The 11633-nt window shown below is 58.6% G+C and overlaps 1 long non-coding RNA gene and 1 other non-coding gene across 2 annotated transcripts in view; both read right to left on the bottom strand.

Annotated features, from left to right (window-relative positions):
• The window catches only part of LOC149123478 (uncharacterized), a 427738-nt gene that overhangs the window by 82259 nt on the left and 333846 nt on the right, over positions 1-11633 (bottom strand). The gene's annotated exons all lie outside the window — the stretch shown is intronic.
• TRNAK-CUU (transfer RNA lysine (anticodon CUU)) lies at positions 10874-10946 on the bottom strand. The gene has a single exon. It is a non-coding gene; the product is annotated as a tRNA-Lys (tRNA).

Here is an 11633-nt window from a genome sequence, read left to right as displayed (position 1 = left end):
GCCGAGTCCTCTGATCTGCAATTCTCCGCTCTGGTTTCTTCCTTTCTTGCTGCTGAGTGATGGGGTCTCCCCGGTGTCATCTCATAAAGTCTTATGAAGACATCTGTAGGTTGGCTGGCTTAATGGTCCATGACCCCATAAACACGGGACAGGAGAGCCATTTGGTCCACTTCAGAGCAGACCCTTCTGGGCGGTGTTTATTTGCTACCTCTGAAGCCTGGGCCGGCTTGTCCTCTCCTCGCACCGCCGTGCCACCTTGTCCCTGCCCTGGGCCCTTCGGCAAGCATGTTGGCAAGGGCCCCCCACGCTCCCACTCCTAAACAACCACGCCTCGGTTTTGGTTTCCCTGCAGCTGGGGCTGTGCCGGCTGTGACACATCCGGCTGAGCCCGTCACCACTCACCGCGCCTCCCTGGAGTCTTGCCCCTCGACCTGCCACAGCGTCCAGACCCTGGGCCGTCTTGCCTCCTTTTGTCTCTATGGGAGGGCTGCAGAGCTGGGCGAGCCGTGGGGAATGGAAGGTTTACGCTGTGGCTCACCGAGCACACGGAGCACACGGAGCACACAGAGCACGGGCTCTAGACCACTCTGTTGGCCGCCTCCGGGCAGCCTCTTCTGGAGAGAGTGCTGGGCAGCGGGATGGCCCTGGGATGGAGGGCTGCGGCCCGCGGACATGCGCAGGTGCTGCCTGAGCACACCATAGGAGTGACTCTCCATGGGTGTGCTGGGGGAGCGTGGAGTTGAGGCAGAGGTGTGGCCCAGCCAGGGGCTCGGGCGGGAGGCCCATGTCCCAGCCAGGTGCAGTGCAGGGGGGTGTGGCCTAGCTAGGTGTGGTGCAGGGGGTGTGCCCCAGCCAGGTCTGAGGCCTGTTGTTCGGGCAGCTGTGGGAGAAGCCAGGACTGAGTGTGAGGAAACTCCGTGAGTGCACCTGCTTCAAGTCACAGACAAGACAGGTCCTGGGCTCCTGGGCGCTCTGCCTTCTCCGCCTCCCCGCTGCCCTCCCGTCTCTCCCACCCTCCCGGCAGCTGTGACAGCTTGCTGTCCAGGTGCTGCCTGCCTCCTCTCCCAGCTCCTATCCTTATTTGTACGGCTGTATTTTTTTTATAGTTTCTCCCCTTTGTCTACTCTGGTGTGTGCGTTTTTCTCTTTTTTTCTCCACATTTCTCATCTCTACCCCACGTTCTCTCCACCCCCCCCCCCCTTTAAATTCCATGAGCAACCTCTGTTTGGACATTTAAGTTCATCCCCGTCAAATTATTATCTTTCTTGCGGCAATCTGGGACTCTTTATGAGCTCTTTCTACCCCACGCCACCTCTGGAAACAGGTGCATCTCTTCCTGCTTCCAACCGGAAGCCTCCTCCCAGGCCCACAGCCTCCTGGCCCCCTCGCCGCAAAGCCTGATTCGATCATTTGGTTACGAGCCAGGGAGGGAGGAAGGGAGGTTGAGAATTGAGTTCGCTGATAAATTTCAATTTTGGGGCCGCTGAGATGAAAAGGTTTGCGGTTACGATCGCGCCCTTTCCTTCTCTGCCTCCCCTCCTGCTGCTGCTGTTGCCTCGAGAAGGAAGCTGAGGTATTGGCCACAGCTGCTGGAGCTTATGAAATTCTGCGTCTGCAGGAAGAGCCGGGCCCCTGCGGGCGGGGGGGCGCGAGTGAACTGGAGCCCATTCCTTCACACTATGTGCAACACCACCCCGCAGCCCCCTGGACAGCCTGCTCCCCCTACTCCCTGCCTTGGTCCTCTGCTTCTGTCTCTGCCCAGCTCCTGGAGAGTCCTCCTGGGCCTGGTGGCTCCCTTGTCGTCTGTCCCATCCGCGCTTGCTCCAGCTCCAGGTCTGGAGGTGGATGAGTTGGAGCTGCCACAGGTCTTTAGGGGAGGGTGGGCTGGGACACCCACAGGGCCCCTGCTCCCAGGCAGCCTCCCGGGATGCCTCCTCCCCGTGTTGCCCTTCGCGTGCCCTCGCCCTGGCCTGTTCTCCTGTTCATCATCCTTTCCCAGTTAGTTTTCCTTTTCGTCACGTTCACTGTTCCCCTTTGCAGCCTTTCTTCCTTTCCGGGGTGTGTGTGTGTGTGTGTGTTTTAATTTCACGTTCCTGGGAGCAGAAAGCCAATAAGGAGAATTGAGAGAAGGGATTGAGGGGGAAATAACATTCTAGATTGTTCTCTGTGGTGCAGAGACGAAGGATGTAGCCACGTCTTCCCCCGGGCCCTGGAGCAGCTCTCCGAGCCGGCCCTCCCGATCACAGCTGTGATTCTGAAAACAGGGACTCTTGACCTTTGAGAGCAGAGCCTCAGAGTTTCCCGGGCTCTGGGCGGTTATATAGGCGTGGAAAAGAGACCCTTGCCACCCTGCTCACGACCAAGTCAGTTTTCTGTGGCGCTGAGAATTTCATAACCATCCTTGAGATAATTGTATTGCCCCAAGGCTGGAAGTCACTGATCTGCAGCGGCCAGTTAACCCAGTTCAATTCTTGACGCCGTATGAAGTGTCTGCCCCTTTTCTTACGTGGGGGCGTGCAGCCCCTTCATTGGGGGTCTCCCTCCCATCGCCCCAACCGCCAGCACCTGGGATCTGGCGCCTGTGGAAACCGGTTTCCCGGCGACCAGTCTGCCGGTAGAGGGCGCCGAGGAGCAGCACCGGGCCCGGGGGTGGGCTCTCATCCCATCCCTCCCCCCCTTGCTGCTTTTTACTCGAAGCAGGAAAGGGGGGGTTTGGTTCGCATCGAGAGGCTGGGGCAGGCTTGGCTGGAGGAGGTGGAAGAGCTGCCCATGTGCAAGAGCAGGATATTGGAATGCAATGAGAAGGAGGGAGATGAGAGACCTGGGAAAAAACAGATGATGTGCGGGGGACGAGTGTGCGCCGAAACGCAGATGCCAGCGGTGTGGGGAGAGGGAGCTGGCGGCAGGGGCAGGCGAGCCCCCCCCCCCACGTCCGCAGGCCCCCGGTCTTCCTCACCCAGACCAACACGACTTCTGCGCTGAATCAACTCCTCATTCCCCTCCACGTGTTCCCACTTACGGCAGCCTTTGCTCTGTGCTGGCGACCTCCCTGCTAATGTGGAAAATATTTGGGTTGTTTCAGAGCCTCCCCCCACCCCCGCCCCGCCCCGCCCCGCATCCGGAGTGATGTCAGCTTCCACCCTCACGCGGGGATTTCTTCCCTCGATCCACCTGCTTGCGGTGGCCGAGTGTGGGGAGGGGCCTGCGGTACAGGGGCTAGCCTAGTCCTAGCCTTGTGCTGGTCAGAAATCTCCAAGCCAGACCGCTTGCCGCCTTCAAAGAAGCAATGGCAGGTCTGGGTGTGTGGCAGTTGGAGAAATGTGTTAATTTGAATGTAATTCTGGGTGCTTGTGCTCATTCAGGTATAGTAGATCTCACTGAACCCAAGTTGAGCCACTTAAAAAAATTATTGGGAAGGTGGAGCAAGGCGAGGTGGGGCTGGGAGGGTCTTCAGTCCACTGATTTACTCCCTAAATGGCCCCAATAACCAGGTCTGGGCCAAGGCCAAAGCTGGGAGTCAGGAACTCCATCCGGGTCTCCCATGTGGATGAAAGGACCCAAGCACTTGGGCCATCTTCCACTGCCTTCCCAGGTGTATTAGGAGGGAGCTGGATTGGAAGAGGAGAAGCCGGGACTCGAACCAGCACACAGCTGCAGATGAACCCACTGCACCGGAACGCCAGCCCCCAAGCTGCAATGGCCTAGATAAGTGAAGGCAGTTGCTAATCCCCAGTCATTTAGGAATATGACGGAGAGGGGCTTTCGGAAGGTGCCTCGTGGGCTTCTCTGCGGAGAGGAAGACATCGTTCACGGAGGCAATGGAAGAACTGCTCCTGGCTGTGCACCAGCTCAGCCGCCCCGCTCGGATGCAGCAGGAGACAGGCAGTGTCTGTTCACGTGGCAGGGGGACAGAGAGCTGGAGGGACAGCCAGCGTATCACTGGGCACAGAGAGTGACGGGACAAAGTGTGGGCTGAGAGAGGCTGGGAAACAACAGAAGCTCACGGCTGACTTCACCCCGTGTCCCAGCCTTGCACTGGGCAAAGTCATTAGGTAAGAATTCAAGTCTGGGGGCCCACGCTGTGGCACAGCGGGCAAAGCCACTGCCTGCGACACCAGCATCCCATATGGGCGCTGGTTCAAGTCCCAGCTGCTCCACTTCCAATCCAGCTCCCTACTGATGCACCCGGGAAAGCAGCAGGAGATGGCCCCTAGTGCTTGGGCCCCTGCACCCACATGGGAGACCTGGAAGGAGCTCCTGGCTCCTGGTGTTGGCATGGCCCAGCCCCACCTATTGTGGCCATTTGGGGAGTGAACCAGCGATGGAAGACCTCTCTGTCTCTCCCTCTCTCTGTAACTCCATCTTTCGGTGGGGTACGGTGATGCTATAATCCATGTATACAATGTGGCGTGGCTGAATCCTAAGCGAACACATCTTCCAGGCCCGGCCACGTTGCTGCAAATGGCAGCCTTCCCTTCTTTTTGAAGACTGAATAGTATTCCACTTGGTATATGCCACATTTCCTTTATCCATGCATCTGCTGATGGGTGCAAACCCCACCATGAACATCAGAGTGCATTCTGTAATCTTTGACATACTGATGTCAAATCCTGAGGACATGGACTTGGAAGTGGGGTCGTTGGATCATATGGTAATTCTCTTTTTTAAAAAAGATTTATTTGTTTATTTGAAAGTCAGAGTTACACAGAGAGAGAAGGAGAGGCAGAGAGAGAGAGAGAGAAAGAGAGAGAGAGAGGTCTTCCATCCAATGGTTCACTCCCCAATTGGCCACAACGGCCAGAGCTGCGCCTATCCGAAGCCAGGAGCCAGGAGCTCCTTCCAGGTCTCCCACGTGGGTGCAGGAGCCCAAGGACTTGGGCCATGGCAGAGAGCTGGATCAGAAGTGGAGCAGCAGGGTCTTGAACTGGCACCCATATGGGATGCCGGCGCTTCAGGCCAGGGTGTTAACCCGCTGCGACACAACGCCGGCCCCAAGGTAATTCTCTTTAATTTTTTTTTTTAATTGACTTGAGAGAGACAGCACTGCCGTCTGTTGGTTCACTCCCCAAATGCTCACCAGGTCATAACGGCCAGGCTGAAGCCAGGAGCCAGGAATGCTGTCCAGGTCTCCTGTGTGGGTGGTAGGGACACAAGCACTTGGGCCATCTTCCACTGCTCTTCCCAGACCGTTAGCAGCGAGCTGGACTGGAAGTGGAGCAGCTGGGATTTGAACTGGTGCCCACAAGGGATGCCGGCACTGCAGGTGGTGGCCTTACCTGCTGTGCCACAGGCCTCAGATGTGTCCATTTTCACATGCTGGTGTGAGTATCCCGGATGTGTGGTACAGTTGGAAGTCAGGTAAGCTGATACCTGCAGTGTTGTTCTTTGACCCGCAGTTGCCTTAGCTATCTGTTTTGTGGTTCCGTATGAAGTTTAGAATTGTGTTTCTGTTTCTGTGAAATATGCCTCCGGAATTTCAATTGAATATGTAGATTGCTTTGGGTAGCGTGGACCTTTTAACATTGACAATTCTTCCAATCCATGAACACAGAATATCTTTCCATTTAATTTGTGTCTTCTTCAGTTTCATCAATTTTTCATGGTTTCCAGTGTCCAAATCCTTCAGTCTCTTGGCTAAATGAATATCTAAGTATTTTGGGGGGTAAATGAGATAGCTTCTTCATTTCTTTTTTTTTAATAGCTCATTGATAGCATATGAGAATGCTACTGATTTTTTACATTGATTTTGCATCTTGTATTTTACTGTATTCATTTGTTAATAAAGATGATCTTAGCTGAAAGACCAAAAAGCATTCATTTTGCTAGCAGGTTTTTGGTGGAGTCTTTAGGGTGTGTACATACAAGTTCATGTCATCAGCAAGCAGGGGCAATGTCCCCACTTCCTTTCTGGCCGGAGCTTCTGGTGCTGCTGGCTGAGCAGAAGTGAGGGTGGGTGTCCTGTCCCTGTTACTCATCATTGAGGAAAAGCTTTCTGTTTGGCCCCATTGATTGTTTTATTTTTTATTTTTTGACAGGCAGAGTGGACAGTGAGAGAGAGAGACAGAGAGAAAGCTCTTCCTTTGCCATTGGTTCACCCTCCAATGGCTGCTGCGGCTGGCGCACCGCGCTGATCCGATGGCAGGAGCCAGGTACTTCTCCTGGTCTCCCATGGGGTGCAGGGCCCAAGCACTTGGGCCATCCTCCACTGCACTCCCTGGCCACAGCAGAGAGCTGGCCTGGAAGAGGGGCAACCGGGACAGAATCTGGTGCCCGACCCTGACTAGAACCCGCCAGCCTGGCCCCATTGATTGTAATGCTAATCGTGAACTTGTCACATAGGCCTTTGTTATGGTGAGGAACATTCCTTCCATACAGGATTTTTTTAAGAAGATTTATTGACTGATTTTTTTTTTTTTTTTTTTGAAAGTCAGAATTACTGGGCCAGTGCTGTGGCACAGTGGGTAAAGCTTCTGCCTGTGACGTCGGCATCCCATATGGGAGGAGTTTGAGCCCTGGCTGCTCCTCTTCTGATCCAGCTCCCTGCTAATGTGCCTGGAAAAGCAGCAGAGGATGGTCTGCCTGCACCCACGTGGGAGACCCAGGGGAAGCTCCTGGCTTCAGACTGGCCCAGCTCTGGCCCCTCTCTCTCCCTCTCTCTCTCAAGATTTATTTTATTTATTTGAAAGACAGAATTACAGAGAGAGAGAGAGAGAGAGAGAGAGAGGTCTTCTATCCGGTGGTTCACTCCCCAGATGGCCACATGGCTGGAGCTGTGCCAATCTGAAGCCAGGAGCCAGGAGCTTCTTCCAGGTCTCCCACGTGGGTGCAGGGACCTAAGGACTTGGGCCATCTTCTACTGCTTTCCCAGGCCACAGCAGGGAGCTGGATAGGAAGTGGAGCAGCCGGCACTAGAACTGGCGCCCATATGGGATGTCGGCACTGCAGGCGGCGGCTTTACCCACTACGCCACAGCGCCGGCCCCCTCCACATTTCTTGAAATACTTGATTAGCAGGTAATCAGGGCACACACTTCGGGGGGTACAATGGGACACTCAGTACACACATGGGCATAAAACGTGTGCTAATCAAATCAGAGCCATCACCATCCGCCTCTCCCCATCACCAGCCCGTGTCTGGAGCCTCTGAGCCCCTCTTGGCCGCTCCTGAATTATATCACTGGTTACCGGGAGCGACAGCCCTTCCGCCAGCTGATGTTGGTACCCATTACCAACCTCCCTCCATCCCAGGGAGTCCCCACGGTAATGGCCTATGCACAGACCCCACCATAGCCTGACCCGCAGTCCCTAGTACTCCCGGAACAGCTTCATCCCAGCATTGTACCTCTGAAGCAGGGGGCTCCCGGGGCAGGCGTTGTACTGCTCGGGCTGCCCCCTCCCCACCCATACCAGAGTGCCCCCTCCAGTTCTGACCCGGCCTCCTGCTGGTGCGCACCTTGGGAGGCAGCAGACGATGGCTCCCACGTGGGAGACCCGGGTGGAGTTCCTGGCTCCTGGCTTTGGCCTGGCCCAGCCCTGGCTGTTGTGGGCATTTGGGGGAGTGACCCAGTGGATGGACGATCTCTCTGTATCTCCCCCTTCTCTGTCTTTCATATTAAAAAAAACCAAAATTTAAGAGAAAATTAAAAAAAAAAAAGTAGTGGTGGGTCCCGTGTTGCATTCACAGCTCTTGCTCTCGTTCCACTTTGCTTGCTCCCCCTGTCAGAGCTCACAGACCCTCTGGCTCCTGGCCCCCAAACCTGCCCCTCTGAGCCTCCACTCGGTTCACTCCTGGCAGCTCCTGAAACGCATGCCCTCTGCAGCCTGACCCCTCCTCCCTTTCCCGGGCATCCAGAGCTGGACGTGGCTGTAAGCCGGCCCAGGAAGCAACAGGAGGCCCGAGCAGGTGCGGGGGTGGAGGGCCCGGGTGCTGCCTGCTGGGACCCAGTTGGTTGGGCAGGGGAGGGTTGTGCAAAGCAGGACGCCCTCCTCTGCCGGGTCAGGCAGCCTAGGGTGGTTTGGGGGGTTGGTGCTGCCCCCTGGTAGCCATCGTGGAAACGGCATCCAGGACAACACTGCACAAGCAGGTGGGACCCCCCCAACCTGTCTCCCCTACCCGCTTATCCTGCAGCTCACAGGCTGCTGAGAGCACAAAGCCTCTTGGCCTGGATGGACAGCGGGGGTGCCCCTCCCCGGGGCCAAGGAGCAAGAAGGAAACTCGTGGGGCTGTGTGGCGGCAATAGCCCATACGGGTGCCAGTTCTGACCCAGCTCCCCGAGGATGCTCTTGGGAAAGCAGGAGACAATGGCCCAAGCGTTTGGGTCCCGGCTACCCACGTGGGAGACTCCTGGCTCGTGGCTGTGGTCTGGTGGAGCCCTGGCTGTTGCGGCCATCTGGGGAGTGAACCAGCGGATGGAAGATTCTCTCTCTCTCTCTCTCTGTCTCTCTCTCTCTCTCTCTCTCTCTCTCTCTCTCTCTCTCTCTCCCGCCCCCTTAATCTCTGACTTTCAAATAAGCAAACCAACCTCGCTTCACCTGCCTGGAATCCTAAGATCTCTTGAAACCCAGTAAGCTCTTCACATACTATTTCATCATTACAACCATTAACAGTCCCTATTAAGTCGCCAGTATTACTCCTATTTTACGGACGAGGAAACAGCCGCAGAGGAAGGCAGTGACTTGGGGTCGGGAGCCCTTTCACCGCAGCGGCTGGCAATCTTGGCCTGGGCGGGCGGGGAGGCTCTCTGGGCTCACACGTGTCCCGGAGGGGCTGCCCGGGACCAGCGGAGCCCCGAGCGCCTCTGCCTCTGCGGGCTCCCCTGACTCTTCACTGCACCAGTGTAGCCAAGGGGTGTGGGCCTGTGCTCATGCGGGGGCTCGCCACGGGTCTGCGCAGGAAGGGCTAATCCAAGGGCAGTGCGGGTGGAGGTGGGGCGGCCAGGGAGGGCCCAGGGAGGGGTTTAGGGTATGTCAAGCACAGGCTCTGTTGCGCCTGGCTCTGGCACCATGCCCGAGCGGAGGTTAGAAAGGGAGAATGTTGGCAGGACACAGGGGGGCGCTGTGGCGCAGTGGGTTAAGAGACTGGTTTTTCATACGGGATTGTGGGTTCGAGTCCCTGCTGCCCCACTTCTGATCCCGCTCCCCGCTAACCCGCAGCAGAAGAGGGAAGCAGTGGAGGAGGGCCCAACTGTCATCCACGTGGGACCAGGATCGAGCTCCTGGCTTTGGCCTTGTCTGGACCTGGCTGTTGCAGCCATCTGGGGGAGTGAACCAGCGGATGCAAGATCTCTTTCTCCCCTTTCGAATACATACATCTTTTATTTTAAAAATGAGCATATAAGCTTTAGGGTGCATGCCTGGGGAGTCCAGCGTTTGAGGCCCTTGGCCATGATCAGACTCGTTTTCAGCAAGGTGACTGAGGAGACACGACTATAGGGAGACTGCGCACCTGAAAACCCGACCAGGAGCCCCGGGACTGGGCTTCCAGGCTGCTCCGGGGGACGCGAGACCCCGCCGGCACCCGGGCCCGAACAGCCGCCGCCCGCCGCGAATTTATGGCCCCAAGCCGAATGCAGCTGTGCGCCGCTGGGCTTGCAAATCTATGCAAACGAGCGCGGCTGGGACCCGGGCTCGGCCCCAGGCGGAGTCAAAGGGTTGGGGGGAGGGGCGCAGCATGGTCGCACCTGCTACCCCCTCACCTGAAAGGAGTTCCGACAGGTTGGGGCGGGCATGCAGGGGTCCCCTCCCGCCACCCAGCCGTTCCGGAAAAGTCCTTCCCGAGATCTAACCACAGTCACGCTTGCTGCAGTTTCTGCTTCGTCTCCCTGGCGGTTGGGCGAGAAGTACCAGCGGTGGGGTGTTGGAGGGCGTGGGAGGTGACCGGATGCCGGGCGCAGCTGGCCACCAAGGCATCCGGTGGGCATAAGCTCCCACCCGGGCGAGCCCCGGGAGGGCGTCCGGGCTGCGGACGGTCCAGCGGCGGTGGCCTGCGCTCCCCAGCACGGCCACAAGGGGTCTTCCTTGCGCTAAGAATGGAAAGCCCTGCACGCGCCCGCAGCGCCGAGAGGCGCGTGGTGCGGTTTCCTCCCCGCAGGGCCCGCAGGCGTCGCGCCGACCCCCGACTCGGGGAGCCGCGGCCCTGAGTCCCCCACTCCTTCCTCGAGGCCCGGGGAGTCGCGCGGCACGCACGGTGGGCGCTCGCCGGAGCTCTCCGCGCGGCGTGGGCAGTGCCGTGCGCACGGGCGGCCAGCGCGGCCAGCGGGCCCGGAGCAGCGGCGCCCCGCTGGGGAAACTGAGGCACTGGGGCTGGGGTTGCAGGCGAGCAGAGCGCCCCTCTGAACTACCCTGGCCAACAACGGCGGGAGAAAGGAAAGAGGGGCGGCCTCCTCTGACCCGGGGAGACCGGGTGTGAGCGTGGAAAGGGGGCTGGGGGTTCGGCTCTGCGGAAGAAAGTCGTTCAGCTCAGACCATGAAAGTCAAGCCCAGCCTCCCCCCCATCCCACTGCCTCCTCTGAGGACAGAACTTGTGGGTTCCGCTGAGGCTGCAGCAGGAGGAACGGTGGGCAGACACCAGGAGGGACTTCCCTGTGGGACTCAGACCTGAGGGGGGCACGATGTCTCTCCCAGGCTGAAAACGAGCTGCCACCCATGGAGGGGGGGATGCAGTCGAAGGTTAGCCAGGCCCGAGCCCCGGGCTGCCGACTTGCCCATGCCACCCCTCCCTGGGGTGCGCTCAGGGCCGCCCCTGGAAAGCCCCCACTCGGCAGCTGGCTGGGGTCCCAGTTTCCATGGGCGACCTCCTCTTGGTCAGAAACACAGCAGGGTCACCTGGGCACCTGGCAGCTATAAAGTTGGTCATGAAAAGACAAACTCCACACCGCCCAACGTGGGGCTCGAACCCACGACCCTGGGATTAAGAGTCCCATGCTCTACCGACTGAGCTAGCCGGGCAGTTAGGACTGAAGCTTGCGTTCTGCGACCTGGGTCTGAAACCTCCGTTTCTTCCTCCGTGAAATGGGCTTCCACTGCTGTCTCGTTCACTCGGGCTGCTGAAAGGGCCGCCCAAAGCGAGGGGAGGGAGAGGACGCATTTTGTCTTAGGCGAGGGCGAGCCGCAGGGAGCCTCGCGGACACCCCGCAGCGTAGGGGTGCATAGCAGGTGCACCCGAGGCTCGGGAGGGGGCGGGGTCCTGAGGCGCAAAAGCTGGGGTGGCGACGGGTGGTCCCCAGGACTGGATGTTCCAGATCCAAGATCCGATTGTCCAGGGCCAGCGGGGTTCGGGGTGCAGCCCCGCGGGCCGGGGGTGGGGACCCCTCTGGGGCAGCCCCGAGTCGCGGCCTGCCCAGCAGAGGGCACCCAGGCCCGCGCAGCCGCAGCGCCAGCACCGTCTCCGGGTACAGCCCGCTTCCCATGCGCCCTCTGCTGGCCACAGCGGGCACAGCCGCACCGCCCCTCCCCGGCAGGCACCGCCGAATGGGCGGGTTTGTTCGCCTTTCCTGGTTCTTCTTGCCACGCCCCCTCCTGCTGAACTCCCAAGGCTCCCAGACGGCCGACCCCCAGCCAGGCCTGGCTCTAATCTCCCACCTCTTAGAAGTGTGAGCGGATCAAAGTACCAGCTTTCCTGGCCAGCCCCGCACC

This window comes from Oryctolagus cuniculus, chromosome 11, assembly GCF_051225735.1.
Source record: "Oryctolagus cuniculus isolate XC-2025 breed Fujian yellow rabbit chromosome 11, ASM5122573v1, whole genome shotgun sequence".
NCBI classification, from domain to species: Eukaryota; Metazoa; Chordata; class Mammalia; order Lagomorpha; family Leporidae; genus Oryctolagus; species Oryctolagus cuniculus.
Note: the sequence above shows the minus strand (reverse complement) of the source record. Positions and strands in the feature narration are given on the sequence as shown.